The following is an 8,936-nucleotide window of genomic DNA, read 5'->3' as shown; positions in this document are numbered from 1 at the left end:
CTGTTTTTCTACACTAAAGAAGGTGGGGGCATGGAATGTGGTCTATCTCCCCTGTCCTAGACACAGAGTCTCCTGCATACAACCTTACTTTTTATGATTCAGCAGTAAAGCATGTCAAGAAAACAGTGTAAGACATTCACAGCAGATCAAGGATACAGAGTGATGCACACTTATCTAATGAACTACAAAATGATTATATTCTTTTAACCCAAAAGTATAATGAGGACTAAATTACATACACAGCACACAATCTAAACTAAAGGATAATATATGTCCTACAGCTGTTACCATAACTCAACTACCTTGACTATGGGCATAAAATAACATATGTTTTACTAATGATCTCACATTAGTCACACATTAGCACCGTGGTAGGAAACAGCCTCCATCATTTCATTAGATCTGAATTTGGACTGTTTCCCTCTGGATGAGAACCAAGTCTGTCAAATCTATTGATCCAACACAAACTATCAAACACATTGGCTCACAGTCAGATTGGCTTTGTATGGATGGTGTAACAGGGGGCTGGGAAAGGATGCTGAAAGCTGAATATAATACAGAACAATAACAGGACATATAATCATGTAGCAAACATGATCATCAACAGGCACACTTCTATTATTCATGATCACAAACACAAAGAACTTGTGCAGCCCTGATATCAGCCCTAATATATGAGTGTGTTTGAAACAGCATCAACATGACAGCTGTAAGAAATCTTCTCTCAGCCTTGTTTGGCAGAAGATCCCTGCAACAAAGATTGTAGCTGAAAGATGACGTGTGTAAAGTTTGCTCTTTGGGAGGGTTGAGGCTGTTTTTAGACCTTTGATAGTTTCCAATCCAGTTCTGAAAGACAGAAATAAACCAAAACAACATCATTAAGATCAGATCATGGTGCTGTTTTCTGCCTTGTTTCTAGCTTCACATTACAAGACTTTACTACAATAAAGATGCTAACATGTATCTGTAGGAACAACATCATTGAATCTAGAACAACTGGAGCCAAACCAGTGGCTCTGCTGGGATCACTGGTGAGCCAACACTTCCTTGTTGATGCAGATTTCAGGGCTTCCTTTTGCTCCTCCGTTATAACTGTTCTCTCTTCTCAACACATGATGACACAAAGGAATCAGCAGTGACGAAGATGATGCTGAAGAGAAGCACACATTTCACACATATAACAGACCAGTCCAGTTACACACACCTCTGCTTGACATTAGGCCTCAAACAAAGACACAAAACACTAACTTGACTCTAAATAGAAGAAACTCGCAGCTTTTTCTGTTCTGTGCTTATTTATATTTGACACACATGCTTCACTTTGTGCAAACACACATTGCACTATAAGGGTAACCTAGCACACAATGATTGGACAGCACAGTGATGATGCTGGGAGATCCTATAGGAAGCAACACAGAAACACTGAGAACTTTAAACATTGATTATATTGAGATAAGCAGCCGACCCAGTCTAGATAAAGGCGAGCAGCTGGGACCGCTGCTGCACCAAAAACAGGTTTCAGTGTTTCCATGTGTGTGTGTGTGTGATGTCTTTACTTATACTGGTCAATAGACTTTAGTCAACACATTATTGAAAGGTGTTACACATGAAATAAAAACAGTGTTTCATCTTTATTCCTCTGAAGCAGCTGCATTATAACCAATCTGCTCCTTTGTGGCCATTTAAAACAGCCTTAAATAACTGTTGTTATATTTGTTGCAGTTTCTGCTCCTCTTGGACAGACAACTCTTGAAAAGACATTTTTGAATTTCAATGTGACTTTAACTGGATAAATATGGGATATATAAACATCCCTCTGCAACACACTGATTCCAGCTTCTACCTCATGATAGGAATGTTTTTGTGGCTCAAGATGACCTGATATCTTTCATGATGGAGACATTTGACACATGTTTCACATATTATAGACCAACAAGTTATTCATAGCAGTTTAAATACGGGGAGTCACTTTTGGGCCCAGCAGATAAAACAGAGCCAATATTTCCTTCTTTATTTAAGTGACGTGTGTCACAGATGTGACCTAGTAAAGTGTAACTGAACATTAGTAACGTTATTAACACTCTCAGCTGGTCCTTGTTCCAGACCTGAAGATCCTCTTCTTTCATTCAGCAGCAGCTTCAGGTCTCTGATGGTCCAGGGCTTGTTGTTGGGAAACAGCCCTGCTGGGATGATGGTGTCCTCACAGAAACAGTCAGTGATGCTGTTGATCTCCATCACAGAGCACGTCCCAGTCTGCAGTCTCAGTCCTGCAGGGCCTCGCTGGCTTCCTGACTCCACCCAGTCAACAACAGGAAGTGTTTGAAGTGCAGGAACAAACTGAGGCTGTGGTCAAACAGGAGTTTTATCTCCTGGCTCTGACTCTCACTGCGGCCCCCTGCTGCTGTGTCAACATGTGTTTGTGCTAAACAATGATTGAAAGTGTTATAAATGACTTGTTGGCCTCTGATCTGTCACAAACAGCTGAAACGTGTCTCTCATGAGTCACATGAAGGTTTCTGACAGAAAGGACAAAAAAGTAGCTGCAGTCAGTTTGTGTCATTTTTATATTTATTCATCTGGGAGAAAAATCTGAGGGACATTAAAAATGTGTTTTTCAACAGAGACAAGAACATAAATATAACAGAACATGTAAATGAACATATTTCAAGTAAACAGCTGGACTGATCAGGTCCAAACACAGAGTGATAAACTTGTCAAACAGCTGTCATATCTTTATATATAAGCTCTTTATAAATCCTGTTCACTGCAGTCTGTTCACTAATAATGTCAAACTGTTAGAAACACAGAAACATCAGAATCGTCTTTGTTCACATAAACCTGTCTGGGATCCTTGGTTGTTCTTTTGATGCAGAGTTACATTATAAATATAAAGAGTTATTTCAGAGTCTCATCAGTTTTCCTGCATGTCTTTATTGAACACATCAGCAGGGCTGAAGCTCTCATGTTAAACACACACTGATCTATGGACACGTTCATGTGTTTCTAACAGCATCATAACCAGGCTGTTATCAGCCTGCACTAACATTATGTCACACACACTGAATGTAACAGTGACAGTTTACATCATCACACAATCAGCTGTGATTGTTTCACTGTCATCAAACTAGTCAACAGGACGTAGAATCAATAGAAACCAATCATTTACTGACAGCATGTCTGATTGAAATAAGTGCAGATTATGTATGAAGTATAACTGCACACAGTAACTGTGTTACAATAAGGACTTAACAGCGCCCTCTGCTGGAGTGTTTCAGTACTGCGTTAACTAGAATACACCACCTCCTCCTCCTCCTCACACCACCTGCTACAGCTCTACTCTTCTATGACTACAGTCATCCACAGCACTGATGTGAGGTCACATGGTTCATATGTAAGGAGCAAAGAGACGTCCTAGCAGCTGACCTCAGGTCAGTTTAATGACTGTGAGCAGCAGCTGTGTTATTGTCACTGTGACAGGGAGACACTCTCAGACACAGCGCTCATGTCAGCTTGTTCTCATGCAGGAGGATCAGGAGCTCCATGTTTGTCTTTCTGTTTGAATCATGATGTGTTTGTGCCATCAGAGTCTGTCATGAGTACTCAGGGTTTCACAGCAGCTCTTCTGAATGCTGACGAGGACTCCAACCTCATGTTTCACCTCTCTGAGCTTCTGCTGTCTGTGAACACTCGTGTTTCTTCTCTGGGCTCATCTGGACAGAAACACCTTTCTGTGTTTGGCTCCAGCCTCATTCTGACTGACAGGAAGTGTGTTATCCATGAGCTGCACTTCTTTGTTTCCTGCTGTGTTTCCTGTCTGTGGACAAACACGAGTGTTTCAGCTGAGGACTTGGTTCCTTCCACCTGTCCATACAGGACATCACGCTGTCTTTTCTCTTTAAATGCAGCTCCAGGTCCTTCCATGTGCTGCTCTGTATTTGTGCAGTTTGTAGTCTGTCCTGGGAAACGTAGCACACATGGTGTTCTTCTGGTGTTTCCTCCTTTCACTGAGTGTGAAACACTGACGCTGTGCTGTTGTTCACAGAGGGGAGCTGACTCTAGCTGCAGCTGGACTCTGTCATCTAACTGAATGTGTTGGTGCTGATCACGGGGCTCTGAGGGGGGAGCAGCAGGACTCTGGATACTGACGTCAGTGTATCTGTGGAAGCTCACACAGCGTGTCTCTGTCATTCAATATTGTGCTATATATTGTATCTATGCAAAGATGAACAGACTGTGTATTCACTGGTCTCTGTGCTGCTGACTGCTTTGCTGCAGCTCTAATGTCATCATCACTCCCTCCTCCACCCTCAGCAGTCCCAGCATGCTGCTGTGGTGCACCCCACCCTCACTCTACACCTGAGCCATAGACCACACCCTCCACCTCAATATACACCACAGTTTTCTCTGCTATGGAAATGAGATCAGGCGGAAATCATTATTATTATTATTTAATAAATGCTCACATTAATGTGGGCTTATTTGTTTTCATATTAGAAACATTAGTTGAGTGTTCTTAGTACAAAATGGTGAAAGTCCCTCTTTTTGCTCCTCCCCTCATCTGTGGATGGACGGTGCTGTTACCGTGGTGACAGCTGTGACCTTGGATGTGTTTCAGTCCTGCCTGGTTATCACTGCAGGAATCTTTACTTTCACATTTATTACAGGTAATAACTCTGATTTTTCTGTGTATTATGAACTAAATGTATCCTGATACACACAGAGATGGATGAGCACAGGTCACATGATGAAAGAAAAAACATGGAGTCTTTGATTTATTTAGATATTTATTGATGAATGCAAACAAACCCTGACACTGAACCATTGTCCAGCTTTCACAGAACAAACCTGATCACATGACCTGCTGACCCAAACAGTGAAAAGCTCCATGGCAACAACAACAAACAGCCTCACATATGTTAACAGAGGCTGTTAGAAGCACAGAGTCTTTACAGTCTTTCTCCTGTTTGTACACAGATCTCTGCACATCTTCATCACAGTTACTCACAGACGTGCAGAGTGTGTGGATATCAAAGCTAAGTTTCCACCATGTTTGTAGTCTGTACTGGGACTCATGGAGCATCTCTCTATGAGCACTCAGTGCTTTAAACAGTGAGTCCCAGTTTAACCAGCAGCCTTCACACCACACATTACACAGACATGGAAACTTCAAACCCTCAGACTGAAGTCACTGGCAGCCTCTGGCACCAGCGACTGCGCTAACAAACATACAGCAAACAGTGAAGGTTTGGTAGAGAAAGCTGGTTGGGTAATACCAAGTAAGCAGCGAAGGAGGCGGGGTTACATTACTAGATTAATCATCTAGTAATGTAACCCAGCCTCCTTCCTGAGTCCCATTATTCACAGTATCAATCAGATCATCAGAGAACAGCTGATCAGCAATCAGTGGTGCCAACAGCACCTCCTGTGGTGAGAGGATGCAATAATTCAATGTAGCATTTTTACACTCAACACTTCCAGTCATGGAAACTGTCTGTTGGATCTGTGTGACGTTGCTTTCTTGTGTTGCTTTCTTGGTTAGAGTTCCTCACAAATGTCCAGATTATTCTTCTAATGAGGCGTCGACCATGTTTCCAGTTCTTTGGAAGAAAACATCGCCCTTTGCCATCCTTACTTTTCTTTGACTTCTTCAGATGCAGCTGAACTCCAGCTGGTATTTTATTGGACTCTGCAGCTGTTTCTGGTCATCAGTTCATTCCTGCAAACCTCTGAACCTGAACAACAATGATGCTGCATTGCTGGCTGATCCCAAAAGGTTGATTCTGTTCATCTGGACGTTTTCAGAAACGTTTGCTCACTGATCAGGTGACTTCTTCAGTCTCAGCTGACTGCAGCTTTACAACCTTACAAACCGCACATTTGCACAATGACTGAAACCAGCAGCACCTGATATATATGATACTAATATAATACATATACATATATAATCCATACTAATGATGAAGGAACTGAGCTCACAGTCCATTGTTCATTCAGTGAACTACTCAGTTTATTTTGGGACTCAGAAATGCTCACTCTGTTTGTACATCACTGTCAGCAATAGACTCATTCTGCTGTGTGGACAGGAACACATGTGACATCACTTCCTGTTTGTTTGTGACTGAAGAGGAAGAAGTTTACAAGGAATCATTTAGAAGAGTTTCAAACATCAACTGATTGAATCCATGAATGTGAAAACGTGTTTGTGAGTGAAAGAGACAGACATGTACAGACTGAACTATCTGTTCAACAGTCAGAGTGTTTCTCTAACAGGAGACACTCTTTACACTCAGCACAGGGACACTGAGGAAGCAGGAGAAAAGAGACTAAACCTAAACCCAGGATAAAGAGTTTGAGTGAATGTGGTGTTGAAGGTGTGGAGGTGGATCAGAGTGTCAGAGGAGACTCTGTAGAAGGACAGAGTGCCAGCAGGACAGTCCACATACACTGCTGCTCTGTTAGAGACAGAGGAGGAGGAGGAGGAGGAGGAGGAGGAGGAGGAGATGGGTGTTACTCTGTTATTGTGCCTGACAGACTGAGGACCACGATCAGAGCACTCCAGACTCCAGGACTGATCATTGTATCCAAACACACAGTCATCACTGCCTCCTTTCCTTCTGATGCTTCTGTAACTCACTGATATATAAACGACTCCTCTCCACTCGACCTCCCAGTAACAGCGACCAGTCAGACCATCTCTACACAGCAGCTGAGGATAATCATAAAATCTGTCTGGATGATCAGGATATGACTGAACCTTCCTCACAGGTGTCACCTTCCTGTTGTTGTCAGACAGTTGGAGCTTTGTGTTCACTGTGTTTGTGTCGATTGTGAGTTGACAGGAATCTGATGGAGAGAACAAACACAATCCAGCTGCAGTTATTGATCCATCATCTGTTCATTGATTGACACTTTGATGATGACTCCTGACATGATGAAGATGGTTGAATGTGTGCTGCTTTGTTTTCATGAATCCCATTAAAAACACACTTACACTTCCTCAGACCTGGTCTCAACCATCGGACTCCAGCAGGCTCCACCCTGAAAGGAGGAGGGGTCAGAGCAGCACAGTCAGCATGCACTCATGGACATTACATGGCTCTCATACACACACTGTTACACACTGAGCTCAAAGCTCGGCTCCACTGTTTTATTCAAAGAAATCTACATTTATTTATCAGCACATTTAAAAACAGGTTGAGCCAAAGTGCTGCACAGAGTAGAGATAAAATAGGAAACATACACAGTAATTACTATAAAGGCTCGTCAGAATTGAAAGCTACAGAGTACAAATGTGTTTCCAACCGGATTTTAAAAATGTCGAGTGTTGGTGATGACCTGATGTGAAGGGCGACTGTTCCAGAGTTTGGCTGCAGCCATTGATAAAGCTCACCTCTGTTTTTACGGCTAGTTCTGGTCAGAAGCTACTTATCTGCAGACCTGAGGGCTCGACTTGGATTATTTTTGTTAAAGAGAGATAAGATGGAGCCAATCCACTCAGAGATTTAAAGACAAACAACAAGATCTGGAAGTGGATTCTACAACGTACTGGTAACCAGTGGAAAAAGCTGGAAAAAGCTGGTGATGGGTCGTCTAGCACAGAGCCACCGCTGGAACCAGACAATTCATGAGGGAGAGAACTGTGACAGCGCCGTTCCTTCACTTGACCTCAGTCGCTCTTGTCTGCTCCCTCGTAACACTGCTCTTTATTGAGGTTACATGAATATGCATAAGTTCATTAACATATGACGTCTTACACAGGTATGAACAAAGAGTACCAGTCTGTGCATAGTGTAGGTATGTGTGTGTGTGTGTGTGTGTGTGTGTGTGTGTGTGTGTGTGTGTGTGTGTGTGTGTTCCAGATGTGACCCTGTGACCTCAAAGCTGGTGCTAAGAGTCCAGCGGTCCCCCTAACAAAGGGCTCTTATACTTAAGCAGACACAGAGTAGGTGTCCTCCTATACCATAAATCAGTAAGAGAAGGTACGACCTCTCTCATGACCCCAAGGTGTGTGTGCATGCCAGAGCACTGTGGAAGGCACACAGAGTCTTTACTGACTACTAAGGATCAAACCTCTATCATTATGCAATCAATTATAAAACTCATATATGAGTAAATATTTCTAAGCATAAATGACAATCAACAATATAAACCTTACAGCTCGTTTTCATAACAGAATTTATTTGTTTCTCAAATGAGAAAGAGCTATCGAGAAACTCCTAAATCTTTAGTTCTGAACTTTTCCAGTGGGCCAAGGTCAACATTATTTGCTAATGCTAAATAGGCTGCCGTTATTAACTAATGCTAATTTGATATGAATTAGCATTACGCACAAATATTAACACTTAATTTTTAACAATGTGAGTAGCTAATGCTAACACTATTTCCCTTAACTTTAAAACAATGTGAACGGCTAATGCTAACACTCTTTTCCCTAGCATTACAACAATCTGAGCTGCTAATGCTAAGTAGGCCGCCATTAGCACCTACATGTAATTTAAGGCAAATACGCATTACAACCTAATACTCATATCGTTTTCCTTTGCTTTATAGCTATGTGAGCAGCTACTACTAAATAGACTGCTGTTATTTGCTAATGCTAATTTAATGCGAGTTAGCATGATTTGCATTATAACGATGTGAGGAGTTAATGCTAAGTATGCTGCCATTAGTGGCTAATTCTAATTAGGGGTGAATAATTATTACCAGCTAATGCTAATATCATTTTCCCTTCCCTTTTAACAATGTAAGCAGCTAGTGCTAGGTAGGCTGATGCTAGCAGCTAATGCTAATTTGATGTGAATTAGCATTATATTACTGAGGAGTTAAGTAGACTGCCATTAGTGGCTAATGCAAATTTATGGTGAACAGGAATTGGCAGCTAATGCTAATACCACATTTTCTTTCTTTATAACAATGTGACCAGCTAATGCTAAATA

The sequence above is a fragment of the Oreochromis aureus genome, unplaced genomic scaffold (assembly GCF_013358895.1).
Source record: "Oreochromis aureus strain Israel breed Guangdong unplaced genomic scaffold, ZZ_aureus HiC_scaffold_103, whole genome shotgun sequence".
Lineage (NCBI taxonomy): Eukaryota > Metazoa > Chordata > Actinopteri > Cichliformes > Cichlidae > Oreochromis > Oreochromis aureus.
This window is presented reverse-complemented; position numbering follows the sequence as displayed.